The sequence below is a fragment of the Cheilinus undulatus genome, linkage group 11 (assembly GCF_018320785.1).
Source record: "Cheilinus undulatus linkage group 11, ASM1832078v1, whole genome shotgun sequence".
In the NCBI taxonomy this organism is placed as follows: Eukaryota; Metazoa; Chordata; class Actinopteri; order Labriformes; family Labridae; genus Cheilinus; species Cheilinus undulatus.
The window spans coordinates 45,108,891-45,127,793 of NC_054875.1; the positions used below are offsets into that span (position 1 = coordinate 45,108,891).

The following is an 18,903-nucleotide window of genomic DNA, read 5'->3' on the forward strand; positions in this document are numbered from 1 at the left end:
AATAAAGCCAGTTTATATTGATGTTTGACAGAATATTTTTAATCAGGTCAAAACCACTGACACATCCTTCATGTAGAAAGCAACACAGTTGCAGGGCTGTTACACTGGATTGCATTAGCCTCTTTATACAATTAGTCTCCACCCAGGTTGTTTGTCATTGGAGACACACAATAGAAGGTGAATTCTCAATGACAAACAACACTGATGTGACAACTTCTGCTTATCTATAAACATTTAAAAGGGATATTTCTCTTAATTTAAAACTTTTAGAATTGGTTCTTTGGGTATATTGCCCTGATAAAATGCTGTATTTCTTCAGGAACATTAGTTTAAAACAGTTCCTATTAATCCTTGCATTTACTTTGAGGCAGCTTTTAGACTACACAAAGACAAAAATAATCATGTCGACGTAGGCTCCAACAACTACCTATTTTAACTAAAATACACTATGAAAATGGACCTAAAATACGTGGTTTTACGTACATTTGATGAATAAACAGGCGGAAACTTTTCCATGTAAGGCTTTCGTATGTGATGAAGAATTTTACAAGGTATCGCTACTTTTTCCTGTTTTAGCTGCTTCCTCCACCACGCAGTACAGCCCTGTCTGAGCCGTACTGTGAAACCTAACAGCTCAACAGCTCGACTCTCTTCCCCTCAATACGCACGTGCAGACTCTAGTCAGATTCCTCTACTGGAGCTCGAGCTCTCGTACGCATGCGCGTTGGCTGGAATGTCATCATCACCATCCCAGAAGTTCTCCAGTCTGGTACCCTGAGCCGCTGGTGGATCTACGTGTAGCCATTGTCAAGAACAAGGACACCCCGGACGACGCTCTCACAGAAGCCCGTCTGAACCTCTCCCGGACGTATAGAACCTCGACAGAAGCTCGGTGAGTGAACGACTACACGGTGGACCAACCGTCCTCGCGTGCTGTATCGAAACAAAGAGGCTGCTGCTGAATTAAACGGCTGTTTTAATTCAGCTCCTATCCCAACTTGAGCAGCCAAGTTCGTTAATTAGCTATCTCATTTTCCTTCATTAGCTTCGCCTTTCCTACTCGCTTCAGTTATTATTTTCTTTTCTTACGACAGGGCGCACATGATTGAATTAACGGCGTTTATAGGGCAGTTTTGAACTGACGTTTCATTCAGTGTGGCGTGATGCTGGCGCTATTTTTACATTCACATGTGAGGCAGGCTGCTGCCCGCATCCGACCGGCCGGTGCTGCCGTGTGTGACAGCTTGTCGCCCGGGGACACACAGCGAGTGGGGTCGGCATAGAGCCAAACCCCAGCCAGCTTATAGACAGAGGGAGAGCAGAGGAGGAGATCCTCAGCCAGAGCTTTGATTTCCACTTAGCACAGCAGTGCATGTGACCGCGGCCTCTAATGTGCTATCTACTCTGCACAGAGCTCAATGAGTTTCACATGCTGGCTCTCTGTGAGGGTCAGAGCCAAGGGTGTACGTTTGGTGTCAATGTCAGAGGGGGCTAATTGTTCATTCAGGGGGCAAAGTGGTCCTTTAACAGGCAGTCTTGAACTTCAACAATGACAGCACAATAAATGAGTTTTATCTTTATAGCAGCAGGCTTAGGGTTAGGGTTAGGGTTAGGGTTATGCTGCCCTCTTCCTCACTCAATATGGCCTGCAAGTCAATTTGAAATATCAATAACGTGTTAACATAGAAAAAATGTGACGAAATCGGCAATAAAGGAGTTCAACCTGACATGTAAATACAAAACCATACATAAAGAACTATTGCATCAGAACATGAAAAAACAAAATATGTGTATTATGGATTTATTTAAAATCTAGAAATGTAAGTATAATATGATAATGGGATTGATAAAATTGCTGTTATAAGCATTAGCTACTATTTCCATTGGATTCTGAAAATATAAATGAAGGTGTAATACATTTATAGTAAAGATATATATATATATATTTGTCCCATTCTTTAAATTTTAAGCAGTTGGAACAGCTTAAGTGATCTTATCTCATAATTTGCTTCAGTCTTGCCTTCTTGCAATGATAATAACACAAACATGTTCCCCATGTTAACTTAAGTTCTTATGTCAACACATCAAAGTCCTGAGTTCTTTACATTTAGATAAGAAAAACTATTACATGCAAACAAGGAATTCTTTCTCCCTTTGCATGTGTACATGCTACATGCCATTTTCATGCAGTCACATAAAACTTGAGGTTTCTTTCAGCTATCCTCAAAGTAATTCTTTCTTGTTAAGTGGGAAAAAAAAACTTGATTAAGCTTGGATTCATAACAAACATGTCTCATTAAGTTGCAGATAAACGGGATTCGGATTCAAGAGGTTTATTTATTTTTTAAACATACTCAATATCAACATCACAGTATCAAAAAAAAAAAAAAAAAATCATAGAGCATCACATTTTGACCTCATTTAGTGCTCACCATATTTCCATATTTCAAACAATAAAACATTCAGTGCAAATGAGAGAAATTAATTGGTAAAAATGTGCAAAGTGAGTTGGTGCAGAATCCTGCAAACTGTTGAAATCGCCCAAAAACAATGGCAAGTGATTGCCTAGTTGTGTTTTATACTGACATGAACGTCCAGCTATGATGTACTTCTAAATTTATCAGGCAAGTCTAGTCATAATCATAAACTGGTATTGGCAGTTAATAGCTTAAAAAGTGAATTATTGTATTGACAGATATGAAAATTTATCGGGTACCAATACTACCAATATTTTGGCTATAAAAATCTGCCTATATCAGCTGTAAATATTGGCTGTATGAACTCTTCTTTATTCATCATAATTCCATTCACTTTAAAGTGTATTTTAAGGAATAAATGTGTTAATTTATTCAGTCCTCAAACTTTGAATAGTTTTTAAGGACAAGTTTTAGGTCTGAACAAGGGCTGAACAATGTACAAAATTAATCTAATTGTGATTTTTTTCCCCAGCAGGCCATATTGCGATTTAATCTAATTTTCAATTAATTGCCCAGCCCTAGTCTGAACAACATTTAAGGAACAGTTTTGGTTAAATGTATTTTGTAAACATTGGCATTTCTGATATCAGCAAAAATATGATATCTTGCATCCCTTAAAAACTGTGCATGTTGCCTGCTTATTTAACGTATTCAAAGCAACCTACAACAACACAACATCATCAGCATACACTAACACCAGAAAATAGTAATAGTTAAATGAATCCAATCAAGATACAAGCTTTGTCAGTTATTTAATGAAATATTTACCTTTTTTGATAGCTTGTTCATTTTTATAAAGTTCCCTGAAGTTCTGAGGTTGAGCTGGTAAGACTGACTGATGTTTGGAAAATGCTTGACTTCTTTAGAACCTAAAAGTTCTGAAGTTTCAGCGTATTTTAGACAAAATTCAAGACTTTGCCTGCAGTTTGTGTCACTTAACATTTAGACATGTCCCTATTTCGGATGCTTAAAACTCTTTTTTTTTTTTTTTTACAGTATGTGAACAACGCTTTTGTGCTATTTAGAAAGTGTACTGGAGTCTTTCTTTTATATCTTTGTAATTCAAATCAAGAAATGATCCAATATTTAGTATGCAGAAGCTGACTGTCTTTGTTGATTTTGCCTTTTTTTTTTTTTTTTTTTAAGATTTCTTTTTGGGCATTTTTGCGCTTTTATTTGATAGCGGAGGACAGTTGATAGAGTCGGAAACAGGGACGAGAGCGGGGGAGAGACGTGGTAAAGAGCCTCAGGCCAGATTCAAACCTGGGCCATCCGCGTACATGGGGTGCGCCTTAAACCGCTAGGCCACCGGCGCCCCGATTTTGCAAAATTAATCAAAGTTTAAGATTCTGGTATAATGACAGTCGTACTTCCTCCACTAAGTTAAGTTTGTGTAAGATTTAAGCAGCCAATATCAAATTAGCCATTTTACTTCTTAGTCCTTTGTTGTAATCAGCATGCACTGAAAAAGTCAGAGAAGCAGAGTTCAGTTTACTCACCCTGTCCTGTAGAAATTCTCAAAAAAAAACAACAAATACCTACATTTAGGTGATGTGGTGTGGTCGCATCATTGCTTGAGACTGAACTGTGTTTGCATGATTTAGTGCAGTTATTCTTTATATTGGGGTATAACTTAGTATCTTAATAGCAAAAATGCAAATAAGATTGCTTTTTTCTAATTCAGTGGATATTTTTGCCTTTTCAAGACATTTGCAGGATGTTGAAACCCTTTCATAACCTTGGTTATGTGTTTTTGTGTTAGTATAGAGCTGTTGATCATTTAGCTATCAATATATAAGAGGAAATGATGCATGTTGCACATTAGGGCTTTATGCTATGTGCCAACAAGCTGTGCACACGTCCCAACATAAATAAAACATCAGGGCATTGCTATGTATTTGTAATATTAATACACAGGCCTACTGCACTTTGTCAGCTTTGAGTCTAGATATAGTTACACAGAAAGAAAATGTGCATGTATGTGGCCACAAAGACATGGAAAAAGCTGATTTGATCATGAAACCTGGTGTGACTCTGTATAACTCAAATTTATCAGTAAAGTTAATGAATGCCATTGCATCTGAGAGTCAGTTAACAAAAGCAAACGAGCAAACTTCTTCTTATATGAATGAGTCATTTGCTGGTCGAATTTATTTTATGTACTTTGTATTTAATGTTTGACTGAGGGACAGTTCAGTATTGTTGGAAATCAGAGGGGAAATGTCCCTACCAAGTCTGCACGCTTGTTCAGAGCTTATTGGAAGGACCACATGCAGCCCCCATTGTCCTAAAAACAGCCAGAACAGCTTGTTATCTATTAATAAGACAGTGACCAGGGGAATATTCTCTAATGGTGCTGCACTGAGTGAATGCTATGTCATTTTCCATCTGCAGGGTGACCTAAAGAGAGGAAAGCATGGGACATGGCTTCATGCAAACATCCAACCTGCTCAGGTTTTCCTTTGGTTAGGGCATGAACGAAAATAAACTTTATAAGCTCCACTGACCCCACAGTTGGAGAAGTTTACATGGTACACAAGCACGAGACTCAGTGTGAAGAAATGTATAACGATCAATAATAAGATAGTGATTATGATTACAGTATTAAGAAATAAACACACAGTAGTACACATTTTAAACAAATGTAGCAGATCTATGTCGCACAGGTATGTGTATGGGTGTTTAGTAATGTAGTTAATTTAGGGTCCACATCTTGACATTTAAATATTTAAATTCTACACATTGGGTTAGAAATGTGCATAGCAACTGCCCTCTTTAAGTTGAAACCCAGTTCCTGCAAGTGAATTTATCTGTTGGCTGATCTTTAGGCAGGTGGCATATTTAGTGCCAGTGTTCTCCAGAGATCAACAGTGACTGCTCACTTATCTATAGGCTCTGGTTTCACTAACAGCAGACATGAGTCCAACTTCATCTATCTGCTCACACAATGAGAGACTAGCTAGTGATGGCTGGTAGAACAGAATCAGTACTGTCCCTGGTAAAGTTTCTGCCATGGAGTGGACTTTTGCAACACTGTCATCATCTGTATAAGTGCATGTGTTGTGTAGTAGTGCAAGAACCAGGTATAACAGATGCAGCTGTTAATGTAGCAGAGTGATGTGTGATAGACAACAGCTCACTCTGAGTCCAGGTTACAAACATCAGTAAAGATAAACATGATGTTACTTGTTTGTGTCTGTGTAATTCACATAGAGCTTAGAAACGAGGTAAATGTGCATTCTCTCCTCTCCAAGTTTAATGTCTGTAATAACAGCAACATAAAGCTAGTGTGCTCACTTTGCAGAGCATCCCTGTTAGCCTGTTTGGAGCTTTAACACAAGCTATGAGCCGCAATGGATCAACTCGGTTAATCTGACCCCGGCGCTACAGTGATTCATATAATTATGATTTAAACTGTTTAAAGGTGTGTTTAAAGTCATCACTCTTTTCTTTTAAACCCACAATGGTTCAGAGAAGTGGGCTGTGTCATTAAACAAGGTTGGAGAAACAGCTTTAAACACTGTAGCTCCGTCACTGTTGTTATTTTGTTTGAGTGCTTTTATTGTGAACGCCCACATCAGGAAACGAGTTGTCAGTATTATCTTGACACATCTCAGCAGGAGAGAAATGAATTTTAAAACAGGTGCAGTGATTACAGACACTAAAAAAGATAACTTTCCTGTGAATTTATGCTCAAACATGAGCTCAGTATGCCATCACAGAAGGGGAATTTTAACTCCTAAACATGCATTTTAATGTGGGATCTCTTTTATTTTGTAATATCCTGTTTCAATATATGTGCAATAAAGGACAAATACTATGATATAAGTTTAGGGCTATGCATGATGCTGCAAAATGATGCAGTGTGCAGCATCTGCAACTTTTTATGAGCATGAGTACTTGATGTTGGTGCGTCGTAAACAAAAGGAGACTCTTGAGAATCTAAGGCCTCTGGTTCAAACCACATTTCTGTCACTAAGGGGTCATTGTTGCTTCTTAAGTCCCTTATGGGTAACCTAGATGTCATGATGCTGATAGTGATTGTTCGAAAGTCTGCGTCAGTGTGTCTTTATTCCCTCTTCTCTGTCCATACCATGGTGCTTCAAAAGATTTGTTTTTAATTCCAGGGTACATCCACCTTAGTTGGAGTTCAGTGGTTTAACCCTTTTAAATGGTAAATGAATAAAATATGTACAGCTGCAGCTTCATGGCTGTCATCCTCTGGACTCTGACACCTCTGTTTGACTGATAGCTAAGTGTGCCTGTATTAATTAATGATTAGCTTTAGACATATTCTTTGCAGCATTTAGACCTAAGTGTGTTACATAACAGAGTATGGATTTAAATTGGGTCAAGTTTCTTTCGTCATGGTGTTGCCGACATATTTCTTTTCTCAGGAAGTGGCTCGTCAGGGTTGTGCTGCATTGAAACTAATCTATGCAGTCATGGTTTCTCGCTCATACTCTGGTGCTCCAGCTTGGTTAGCTGTTGGCAGGAGATGTACTTTGTAGTTCTTCAATGTACAATGTTCATGGTTATATCTAATCTTTACTGTCATGACTTGTTTCTGTTGGAAGTTGTGCCAGTAAAGATTTACATGGGTGAACCTTTATCCATGTTATCTCTTGTCTCACCTACTGCTGTGTGGGTGATTTTGAACCTGTTATCTGGAATTTATGGATCAGCTTGATGACACAGATCAGAGGAGGTGTTTTGGTATTGGATGTGCATAAGAGTAATATGCAGAAAGCTGGTTAGTAATAAGAGAATTAAGAGGAATTTTGGCTTTGAGGAATGGCTAGTAAATGAGTGGAGACAGATCAGTGGTGGTTGTAGCTGCTTTTTCTTAGTGTCTGCATGTGTGTCAGAGGAGGGGTTATGATTTAGAAGGAAAGCCACAAGTAGAACCAGATGTCTGGAGCCTGAGGTTGTCGATCTCTGCCAAGCCTCCTTCATTCATTCCTTCTGTTATTCATAAGCCTTTAAATCTGAAATGTTAATCAGCCACATTTCACTATTTGACAGGTTCTTGCTGCCTTCATATAGAGTGTGTTATCTCACATTTATGACAGGGAAGTTGTGTACATGATTGTTGTAAAGTCTTGTAGATCCATATTTTGACTTTCTGTTGATTTGACTAGATCATTTATCAGCCAGTTGTTGCACCAATCCACACTGATGGATCTATACACCCCTACTGATGAGCAGCACACCTCAGGACTACAGACAGGTCTATCTCTGAGGTATCAAGGTAAAAACTAAGCATAATCTATATAAATTATATATAATCGGTGATATATACTCACTGTACTTCTTACCCCAAATTCCCATCCTGACTCTTCCTGTCAACTTGGCAAACACAACCCCACCAAAGGCGCCAGGAATTTAGTTTTAAGAAAGCCAAGGAAAGACGAGTAAAAGCAGAATATACTTAAAACACCCGTTTTATGAAAGGCCATGTCAAAGTCTGGGATACAGACTGGAACATTTTTTTTAATGAGCTCTTTATTTCTAGAGTGAAGTAACATGAAATCAGTGCACTTCAGTGTCTCTGCTCCAGCTTCCCCCATGTGTTTCTTTGTTTGTGTTCTTGTTGTGGCCTGGCACATGTCGCAGCAGGTGAGGACGTATAACCGTGCGTGCAATCGGGATTACATTACTGTGTGTGAGAGAAGGATGTATGGGGCCACATCATGCCTGTGAGGTTTAAAGGCTCATTAGTGCTAAGCTAGCAAGTATGACACAGCCGTTTAAGTGTTGAGAACAAATAATTCTTAGTAATAGGACTTAAATTTGCACAAATGGCCTTTTTTTAGTGTTCGAGCCCAGAAGCTAAGTGAGTATGAAAAAGGTGTTGTGTTATGTTTTATAATTGTCCTAGGAGCTTTTTTCCCTGTATTTTAGTGTGTTAAAGTTTAGTTTCAGGGGTTAAAGAAATCACACAGTCATGATGACTCTGTAAAATTTAAGTGATTGATGACAAGAGTGAACATTTCCCATTCTAACTCCCCTCTTCCTTCCTTTTCCCTCCACCTTGCCACCGGTTTTCTAAGCCTAGTTGTAATTTCCGGTCTTTTATGAGCACTTCTTGAGAATTTGGGGAAGCAAACAATCCGGACAGACACAGACAAAGCATCTTTAGTTGTTGTTGTGACAATAATTATCCTGCAGTTGAACCCTCTTATAGTTGGATTAGTCAGCTAATCCTGAAACAGTAAAGTAATTACACTTAAAGCCTTAGGCACATTTACATTTGTTGTCAAATTTGCAACCATTCAGCTGCTTAAGACTCTGTTTTGTCTGTTAGTTCCCAACCAGGAGGAGGCAGACATAATTTAAGAGTTTCTCAGTCTCTTTTTTTTAAACCATAAATGTAAATGTAGTTGGCAAAAGTAATTGTTGATGGCAGAGGTCAGCAGAGAATGACCAGTCTGGTTCAAGCTGATAGAAACTTGAATAACCACTCTTCAACATTGTAACTGTCTTGTAGTTTTTAGTTTCATTTCCCTCATGCTGACGTGTGTCAAACTGCTACTTACAACACCCCATTTCCTGTTCTAGGCCCTCAAAATAAAGTATTTGAGAAAATAAAAACATAATTTTATTATGAAAACTTGTTGGATAATGTTTATCATTGCTTTTTAGTCGAGGGACCAAGTGTATGAGGCTACAGTGTTACAGCCTCTCCTCCAATCTTGATTAACATGACAGTATGTTTCTTTGAACCATTTTAGACGTTAAACAAGCTAATCATGAGTGAAATTCAGTTGTAACTAGATCAAACTGCAATTTCAGCTGAACTTGCATGTGGATGCTAAGAGCTGAATTGTGGAAGAACTGCTGAAAATAGCCAAAAGGACAAAAATAGCTGAAAATAGCATAAAAATAGCATAAAATAGCATTCAATAGCTCAAAAAAGGATAAAAATAGCTGAAAGTAGCCATATATAAGCTGAAAATAGCATAGAAATAGCTGATTTGGGCCTAAAAGCAGCTGACAATTGCATTCAATGGCTGAAAAAGCATAGAAATAGCTCAAAATAGCATGGAAATAGCCATGTTTTAAAAATTATAAAAGTTAGAAATGAGAAAAGTCATAGCAGTTGAATGACAAAGAAACTGAATTTTTTAAAGTTTAAACGTGTCGATATGACAAAGTATGAAGGAGGAGATAGCCGGCGCGGAGGAAGAATGAACAAATGGCTGACAGAATATCAATAGTGTGGATGCTCAGCATCCCCACTAATAAGAATCATTGCATCATTGCACAGCTGCTCCAAGGTTGCGTTTAAGCTGCAGACAGGCCAGCAGAGACGCTCTGCAAACTGATGCTGTTGTTAAACAGGTGATGCTCGGTCAGTTTCCTGGCTGCTTCTGAGGCTCAGAGCAAAACACGATACCAAGAGGACTCAAACTGAGCTGTTACCTGTCGCATATCACTCTGCTAAGCTAATGGCGGCATTGTTTTTTTGTGTGTGTGCACTACAGCACAATGCATGTGGTAAAACCAGGCATGATTGTGTCGCAAAAGTCCATTTTGTGGCAGAAATTTTACCAGTGTCAGTTAAGAATATGAAACTGATGCTACAGTTCACACAGGCTTGCCAAAATTGGACTATAGAAGACTGATAAAGCATCCCTGGTCTGATTACCCTCAATTTCTGCTGTGATATTCAAGTGATAGGGTCAAAATTTGGCATTAACAAGAAAACCTGCTAGACAGCCAACAAGCATGGCACATTACAAGTCACTTAAATCACTTTACTTCTCCATATTGAGGCTCAGTTTGAGCTTTAGCATATCATCATATCCATGTCTGCATGCCTAAAAGAACTGGTTACATGCATGTGATTGGCTAATTAGTTATTTGTATTATTAAGCAGCTGTAAAGATGTACCTAATAAAGTGGCTGAGTTTATAGCTCACATATTGGATTTCTTCAGATATCCGATACTTCAATATTTACCAATTAATTGAAGCTGATATTGATGCTGACACTTTAAAGTGCAGGGAATGGTAATAAGTAAAGAAAAGGAATTCAGCTGACACAGGTCTGTTGGTCCAGCCTGAAACTCCACTAATTTGTTGTTTTCACAACCACTATTTACGGCTAATAAATTCTTAACAGCCAAAATATTGGTGGTAAATATGGGCAGAAATGTTCCTATCTGCCCATAGCCATAATTCACATACCGATGACATTGTGCATCCCTAGTCCAAACTTTGATCACAAATAATCAGCAAATGCTTGGATTGACTGGCTTAAATAACAAATAAATGGTAAAAAAAGATTTAAGTTGAATAATTTAACATTTGGAACTAACAGATTGTAGTTAAGGTTGTGCACATGTGTTTTTTTTTTTTTTTTTTTGCAGACTGCATGTTTAAAACATTACCATCTTTGTCATTTTACTGATTAGTTGTACTGAAAAGTACCAAAGCTTTAAAAACAAAATTCCGTCTGTTTCACAAGACCGGGCTGCAGGAGAGGAATAACTCAAACAATGATGATTAAAAACAAAAGTCCATCAAAAACTGAAAGCAAACTCTTGACACCATCTTTCCTTGCATAAAACAATCCATATGGAAATGTTGCTGATGTTTTTGTGCTTTTTAGACAATGTGCAAGAGTTAGTCTAACAATTTTGGTGCTTCAAAATAAGAAGTTAAATGACAATGGGTGTTTAGGACTTCAAAGTTTTGTTGCCAAGGTTTTTAATCATGCATTTACTTTTTGTTTGAGATTCTCTAGAATCATCTAAGTTTAGAGTTCTGGCATCAGTCCAGCCCAATCTTCTGTTTGAAAGCATAACAGGCTGAAAAAGGGGATAAATTAGTGCATAATTAATCAGCTAATGTCATACATAAATGGTTGAAAAATACTCAGATATAATAAGAGTACTGACTCTAAAACAGTTACTAGTGTTCTACATTTACAACGTGATGATTAGGAGTGAAGTCATCTGAGTGTGTGTGGGAACCAGAGCAGAAAGGTTGTAAAGTAATAGTTAGGATTTCTCAGGTAACTCCAGCTTTAGTAAAGGCAGTGTTTGTTACCGCTGAATGAAAGGCCTCATTGATATCACCTCTGGAGTCGTCCTGTTTCACTGGTGCCCACTCACACACTCACTGGCACACATACAAGGACACCTAACTGAGCTCCAGCACAGAGTGGTGAGACCTCAGGGGAGGTGGAAACAGAAATCCATTCCCAGTGGGGAAGCCTGCTTTCCATTAAAGCCGCCCATCAAACTGTATTCTCCCTCTGTCTTTTTTCCATTTTAACTGCTAATGTGGGTCTTTTCTCTGTGTGTGTCTGTCTGTGTGTGACATATAAAACTTCAAATAAAGTTTCTAGCTCACGCTGTGCCCCATTTTTCCACCCTTACTAAGGCTCTATAGCCTGAACATTTATTAGGTACAGTGATGTGACTAGAACTAGCTTAATCCCTTCCCCAATTAGTCCTCTCATGATGACGGTGGAGGATTTTAAACTCTGATAGGATACCAATAAATTTATCAAGAGGTTATATCTTATATGTGAATGACAGGAGCTGGCTCCTGTTTTAATGGTAGTGTCCTTTTTTTCCATTGTTGTTGTTACTAAATAAACATCTAAAAAGCCAAACTGGTACCAAATGAAGAGCTGAATAGCTGTTGTTCTGTGAGACAAAAGGCCAGCTCCTATTACTGATGTGCTGGATCTCTAAAAAGAGATCGATTTCATCACAAGATCAGGGTTTATCATGCCAAACAGTGACGAACTGTACAGAACCAAACTGTACCACTTTGTGGGAACTGACCACTTGTGAGCGTTCTGGGTGGTTGCCAAGGTGACGCTCTGCAAGCTGGAGGGTATTCAACTTTTTCAAACTGCTCCTCTACCGAAGACACAGTACGTGTTGAAACATTATTCCTTTGTAGCCTATTAAAGTTGCAATAAGTGACTTGTGTGCTCCAGTTTCTGTTTTGAATTGCCCAAGTAAGCAGTTAATTGAATCCTCCCTTTGACCAGTGGTTCCCAGCCTGTTTTAATCTAAGCCCCCCATGTATCTATGAAAGGCTGAGCCCCCTCCCACCTTGAACAACTTTGAAAAAAGTGATGCCTTCCTTTCAAAATGAATGGTTTTATAGTTTTCCCGATAAAACCCTGAGAAAAAAGTCCACACATGCTTTTACCAAAACACCTTTGTATAAACTTTCTTAGAAGTGTTTTAATGATTATGTGCACATCTAATTTTGACAGCTTCAGAGCAGACAAGTCATCGTGACCCCCCCGACATCGCTTGCGCCCCCACCAAGGCAGGTCCTGGTCCCCAGGTAGGGAACCAGTGCCTTAGACCACTGTTCATCAACTGGCAGCCCAAGGGCCAAATAAGGCCCCCCCAAAGCTCACTGCTTGGCCCCCAGAAGATCATTAAATTCAGCGAAGGAGGAAAAAGAAGATGTTGTGGTTTTAAGACTATGTTTTGGCTTTCAATGTCTGCAGCTGTTAAATCTACCCCCAAAAAAAAAAAAAAACAATAATATTAAATCAGTTTTAGAATGACTTCACATTTCATCTGTTTAAAGATTTTTAAAAATAGGTTGACACTGGCAGAAATGTTGCAAAAATGGCCAGATTAAGTGATGAAAAGGGATCAGAGAGTGGCAAAATGGGTTGTAGAGGGGCACAAAGGAACAAAACTTTGCAGGAAAGTGGTGAAAAGAGGTTAAAATGTGGCAAAAAATGTTCAAAGAGGAAAAAGAAGCAAAAAGTATCAAAGATTGGTTAAAAAAAGGCAAAAATGGTGCAAAAACAACTACTATAAAAGATTTTAAAAGTGGCACACAGCAATAATTGGTCAGGAAAGTTGCATAAAGGGGTTAAGAGGGGCAAAAGTTGTTTTAAAAGTGGCAAAAATGAGTTAATATTGGTGCTGAATCATAATTGGGGAGGGCCAGTTCTCTGGGATTTTCAGGGGCCCAGGGCCAGTCTTGCAATAGGGATAGATCTCACTGGTAGTGCCTAAAAATTTATTGCGTTTTGAAAGGAAATACAAATGCTAATACAACAATATGTTAATCAGACAAAAAAAATATCATCTTATTTTTGTTTATTTGAAAGTACGGCCCCTAGAGTCTCTGTCAAGACTAAATCTGGCTCTTGTGCAAATGTATTGATGACCCCTGCCTTCAACATTTGTGAGTGTTTTTTGACTCTGCCAGTCCGCCCTCTTTTTTCCACTTTTTTTTAATTACTTCCTGGATAAAGTGTCTCTACTTTGAGGACTTAGAAGTAGCTTTTTCCCTTTGTTTGAAAAGTTTGACATCTGATAGCTCTATGCAGAAACCACTTCCTGTCCCGCTCATTGTGATGTGATGGCATCTATAAGCAACCTATGCCTATTACTATGGTGACAAAGGTAGAAGTCCCAGGCACCCAAAACTGGTTAGTATTTTGGGGTTAGTATCAAAACTTACAAACAAACTCCCATGTAGTCATAAATTGCGAAAATTCAGTGAAAGTGTTATTGGTATTGGAAATTTGCTAATATTTGTGTGCAGTACGGACAGTTTTCAGGAGTTTACCTGCATTCTTTAATAGTTTTCTTCCGTCTTATTTATCTGTATGATGTCAAAGATGTAGTATTTTAAAGTTTTGATACTGTCAGTCCTAAAAATGACACAGATTGCATTTTTCAAACTGGTTAAAAATGTAAAAGTAATGAAAATTTGGGGTGCAGATAGCCTAGCTGTTAGGTCATGCCGCACTAATAGAGATTAGTCCTCCATGTGGGCAGTGTAGGTTCAAATCCAGTCTGTAGCTCCATCCCCCATATCATTCCCAGCTCTTTGTCCCTGATTTCCTACACTATAAACTGTCCTGTCCTCTCCAAATAAAGGCAAAAAACCACACAAAAAATGGCAGCCTTCTCAGAAACATTTTACTCCTAAGACTTTATACAGTTGTGAAAACAAGGCTTGCATAACTAGTGTCACAAAATATTACTGTAGCATTCTCTAAAAAGGTTACTTCCATTGCCTCTGCCATTTTTGAGATGTTAACAGTAATATCAAAACTTGTGCATTTCCACAATGTGGTAAAAATACTTGTAAATAACTCAAGATTAAGCCTCATGCAGCCTTATTCCATACCCGTACAAGTTTCTGCTGAAAAGATAAACAGTTTTCCCACAGCACCCAAATATTTCTTATTTAAAAAAGCAGCAGTGTTATCTCTCCAAATTCTCCGTGAGTTTTTAAACAATCACTCCTTGTTTTCAGGGATGACCAAGGCTTCTCCCCACCATCTGGCAGCTGCTTGGTTGGTTGTGTTGGCTGGAAGACAGTTGTCTCTGGCAGAAGTATCAGAACTACCTGGCTTATCAAGCTTCAACTTAACTGATCTAATAATAAAAACAATTTAGATTTTTTCCAGTGCACTTGTTATGAAACAAGAACGTTGCCAAAGGAATCTGAAGACTGGAGCTAGTGTTATTAGAGGATCGATATCTGCGTAGATTTTCAGTTTGAATTCCCACAATAAAACCATGAAACAGGATTTATTCTTGTCTAACAGTTAAGGGCTACTTTACAGATGTGATCATGGAAAAGATCAAGAATAAATTATCTCTCTGTTAGCTGCTCTGGCTGTGTCTTTTGTATCCCAGTCAGTATAAAGCAATAATTTTGGACTTTGGTTGTCTTAAAAATTTCCTTGGTAGCGTAAGTTAATCTTGTGTAATGAACGCTGCTGTACCGTGTTTACAGTGCTTCACTAGGAATAAACTTTTGTTAAGGTCTCATGTACTCTCCCCCACTCCCTCCCCTCCATGAGTAACTGAGAAGGCTGCTTTGTGCATGCCAGTTTTGGCCTTTGATAACCTCACTGTTGCCAAGTTCATAAGCACCTCCTGGACCAGAGTCAGTCCAAACAAAGTCAGACGGAGGTCAGGTGGAGTTAAACTTTGGAATAAGGAAATTAGTGCCGGAAAGTTCATTTACTAACTTTTGTTTAATTCCCTGATATTTCCCAAACTGGGCTGTAAGCTTCACTTCATCTATTTTATCAATTGTTTTATCATAAACGGCACATTACAACTTCTCTTTGAATGAAGACACACCACACTGAGACTACAACAAAATTGATCTGAAAAATTGTAAATTTAATGTTTTCACATTCTTCCATGTCTGTCGCCAGGTAAATCCATCTTGCAAAGCCTCAGACTGAAACACTTCCTGTTCAGAGAATAACTGAACCTGTGAGTCTGGTTTTAGCAGAAAGGTTGTGACAGGTGTGGTTTAGCACTCGTTTCTACTTCCGTATGGTTATGATGGTGAGTCAGTCAGAATTCCAGTCATTCCTATGGGCATCTCAGTGATGTGTGACATGCTTTATAACCTCCTCTCCTCTGTAATATTGTCATCTGGAATATTTAGAAAAAAACTCAACTTTTATGTGGGATTTCATAGATTCATATGAAGTGTGCTAGCTGCTAACTTGCTGACTGGCTATGACAAATCATATATTCATCAGATTGATGTGTAATGCAGTCAGGTTGATAGGTTTGATAAGAAATATAGTAGGATTTGTGAAGTTTTGACAAACTGTCTTGACAGTTTAAAGTATTTTCATTAATTGAAGTGAAATTTTGATGGCAGGGTAAGGCAAAAACGGGTTTGTTGGCATATAAATTATAAGAACATCTGCATGGCTAAACAAGTTAGCTTGGCCTAGCTTGTTCAGCCTTTTATATGCCTTTTAATAAAATATTTTTAAAAGCATGCTTCGTTCTGGCAGGCCAGATTCTTCACTCATTTCTTGACTTGCAGTATTAGCCCTGTTTGTCTCAGTGAATGTCAAAAAACAGACTAGATTATCCTCTCCCCCAGGCTACAGGTACTTTCAATCCACCTGTAATAAACACATCTCCTTGGTATATTCCCAAATATACGGACATCAGTCACTTACATAACTGGAGATAAAGACTAGTTAAACTGCAAACCTGTAAACAATGGTGGCCAGTGAAGAGATTAGTGTGGGTGTTGCTACAGCAGCAGTTTTAGCAGAAGTGGACAACATTTCCTTATTGAATAAGAAAAAAGAAAAGCTTCTCTTGGTGGAAAAGATGGTTTTGCTCTTTTGACTGCCTCCGGCAAGAGTTTGATTCAACAGCTGGCTCCACTGATAGTGAACAAAGTTAATGACTGCCTGTCCAGCTTGCATTATGACATCTTTTCTCCTAGGTTAGCACCTAACTGTTATAACATTTGTTCTGTTGCGCTGATTGGCCAGTAATGAATGTGACAGACTGAATGATTGTCCAATCACCCTTCAGGTTTTTTTCTAAATAGTTTCTGCCCCTTTCAAACACCATGTATTGGCTGTTGTCCAGGTGGATGCGATGAGATATATCCTAGCCATGGATGTATGAGCATATCACGTTAGTTTTCACTCCAAAAATGTAAGAAATGTCAAGCAGACTTCCTTAAAAATCTTCCTTATTTACCTTTTCACAAAAGCACTGCAAAGCAGGGACTCTCGGAAGGCAATAGATGACAAAGTAAATGATAAAGATGACTGTTTCTGCCTTTACAACACTGGTGCATGTAATTTAACAGGTTCATATTAACATTGCCTGCAAAACATGACAAATCAGATTTATTATGTGCCTGGAGATCACACCAGTGTCATACATGCGTGCGTGCCAGTCACAGGATATAAACATCATCAATCCCACCTGTTGGCGATGAATTTTCCTGAGTATGTCCTGCTGTCTTCTCACATCAGCTTGCCCTGATATCACATGGAGATTTCAGTGAGGGCCAGCAGGAAAAATCCTGGTTATGTTGGAATAAAAAATTCGGCTCACCTAGAAAATTTCCCTATGTTTGTGCATAGGTGAATAGGGCTTAAGATGGCCATGCTTTATCACACCACAAGTCCAGAGCTCAAGGGTATAATATTTCTATTACATGTGCCTTAAAAAAGTTACCTATCATGCAGTTTCATGGAATGAAACATGCATTAATACACTATTTTTGGATAAATCAGATGTGAAATTTTGTCTTGTCAAAACGGCGAAATTCTGTTTGGATCAACATATCAAAGATCAACATTTTACTGACTTTTCTAAACCCCTTAAATGATCTCATTGCAGGACAGAGAAATCTTATAAATCTTGTGAGAATTGGAGCACGCCATTAAAATAGATGGACATTCTTCAGCAGTAAAACCTCAACTACTACAAAAACAACCAACTCGTTACCCTGTCCTGCCCCTCTCCATTGCCTTGCTGAGGTAACCATGAAGTCAAAGTGACTCTGAAACTGTCTTAGCTGTCAGTAAATGTTTGAAACTCTGGTCGGCTGAGGTGACTTTCAGTGCTACACGTGTAGAGGCACAAGCTTGCCACACGAGTGAAACACGAGACATTACCAGCTTGTACAGAGTTGCATATATAAATATGGTTGTGGATGACTGCCAAGAGCCTGGGCATGTATATGTATTTATATCATATAGGCCTTAATATGGCTAAAACACGTGGAGAAGGCCAGGGTGGAAAGAGAGAAGGGCAAAGGGATGGTATGAAGAGTGAGGGTCTTAGTAATCGAGGGAAACTGTAAGGGGTGTCTTTGGCGTGGTGATATTTTTCTGGGTGCACATCAGCTCTGGACTGTTGGATAACACAGCCCTCTGAGTCAGTCAGTCAGTCTCTTTCTGGGTTTCAGGGGAAATGTAATAACATTTTGGTCTTTTTTTTTGTCTCCCTTCATCTGGAGGTCAGTTCAGTTAGTAATCGGTCTGCAAAGTGTAACACAGGTCTGAAGTGAAACAATATGGTTGGATATCAGGTCCTTTTATTTGTTTTTGCTGCAGTGATTTTTGACAATTCTTTATCAGATGAGCTTTTCAGATTACAGTAGCATCCCTTCAAAGTCCAGATTTTGGCCCTAAATTGGAGCAACAATCATTAACTTCATGCTAGCATCATAACTGGAGTTGGCACATACTCATATCTGATATCGTCTTCCTGATCTGGCCTCTCAAACACAACAAATTACACAAAAAAATGAACATAATATGTATGTCAGCATGTGTGTGTTTGCCCTACTTCATGTGTGACCTGAAAAGAGTTTACATGAAAGTTTAGAAACAGTCAACATAATACTGCACTGTAGGTCAGCAGGAACTTCAGTGTTGTGGTTTGAGTTGCATCCTGGTTTTGATTTGCATTTCTTCATTTATCAACCTGCACTTTGTCCTGTGCAGTTTGAATAATGCATCCATTGTCTAAGTTTGCAAGCTAGTTTTAATGATTATTTTTAAATCTTGTATGTCTTATTGTGACAAAGCATGTTTGATGAGTGTAAGTACAAAAATACAGAACATGAACGCACCGTAGTCAGAACTAACTGTGACTCACTTATAATGTGTGGGATTG

At 38.5% G+C, this 18,903-nt stretch overlaps 1 protein-coding gene across 1 annotated transcript in view; it reads left to right on the forward strand.

Annotated features, from left to right (window-relative positions):
* Window positions 1–748: 748 nt before the first annotated feature.
* The window catches only part of LOC121517198 (monocarboxylate transporter 1-like), a 48,815-nt gene continuing 30,660 nt past the window's right edge, over window positions 749–18,903 (forward strand). Inside the window, exon 1 of the mRNA XM_041798768.1 lies at window positions 749–892. The gene's annotated coding sequence lies outside the window, so the exon portion shown is untranslated. The remainder of the gene's footprint in view (window positions 893–18,903) is intronic.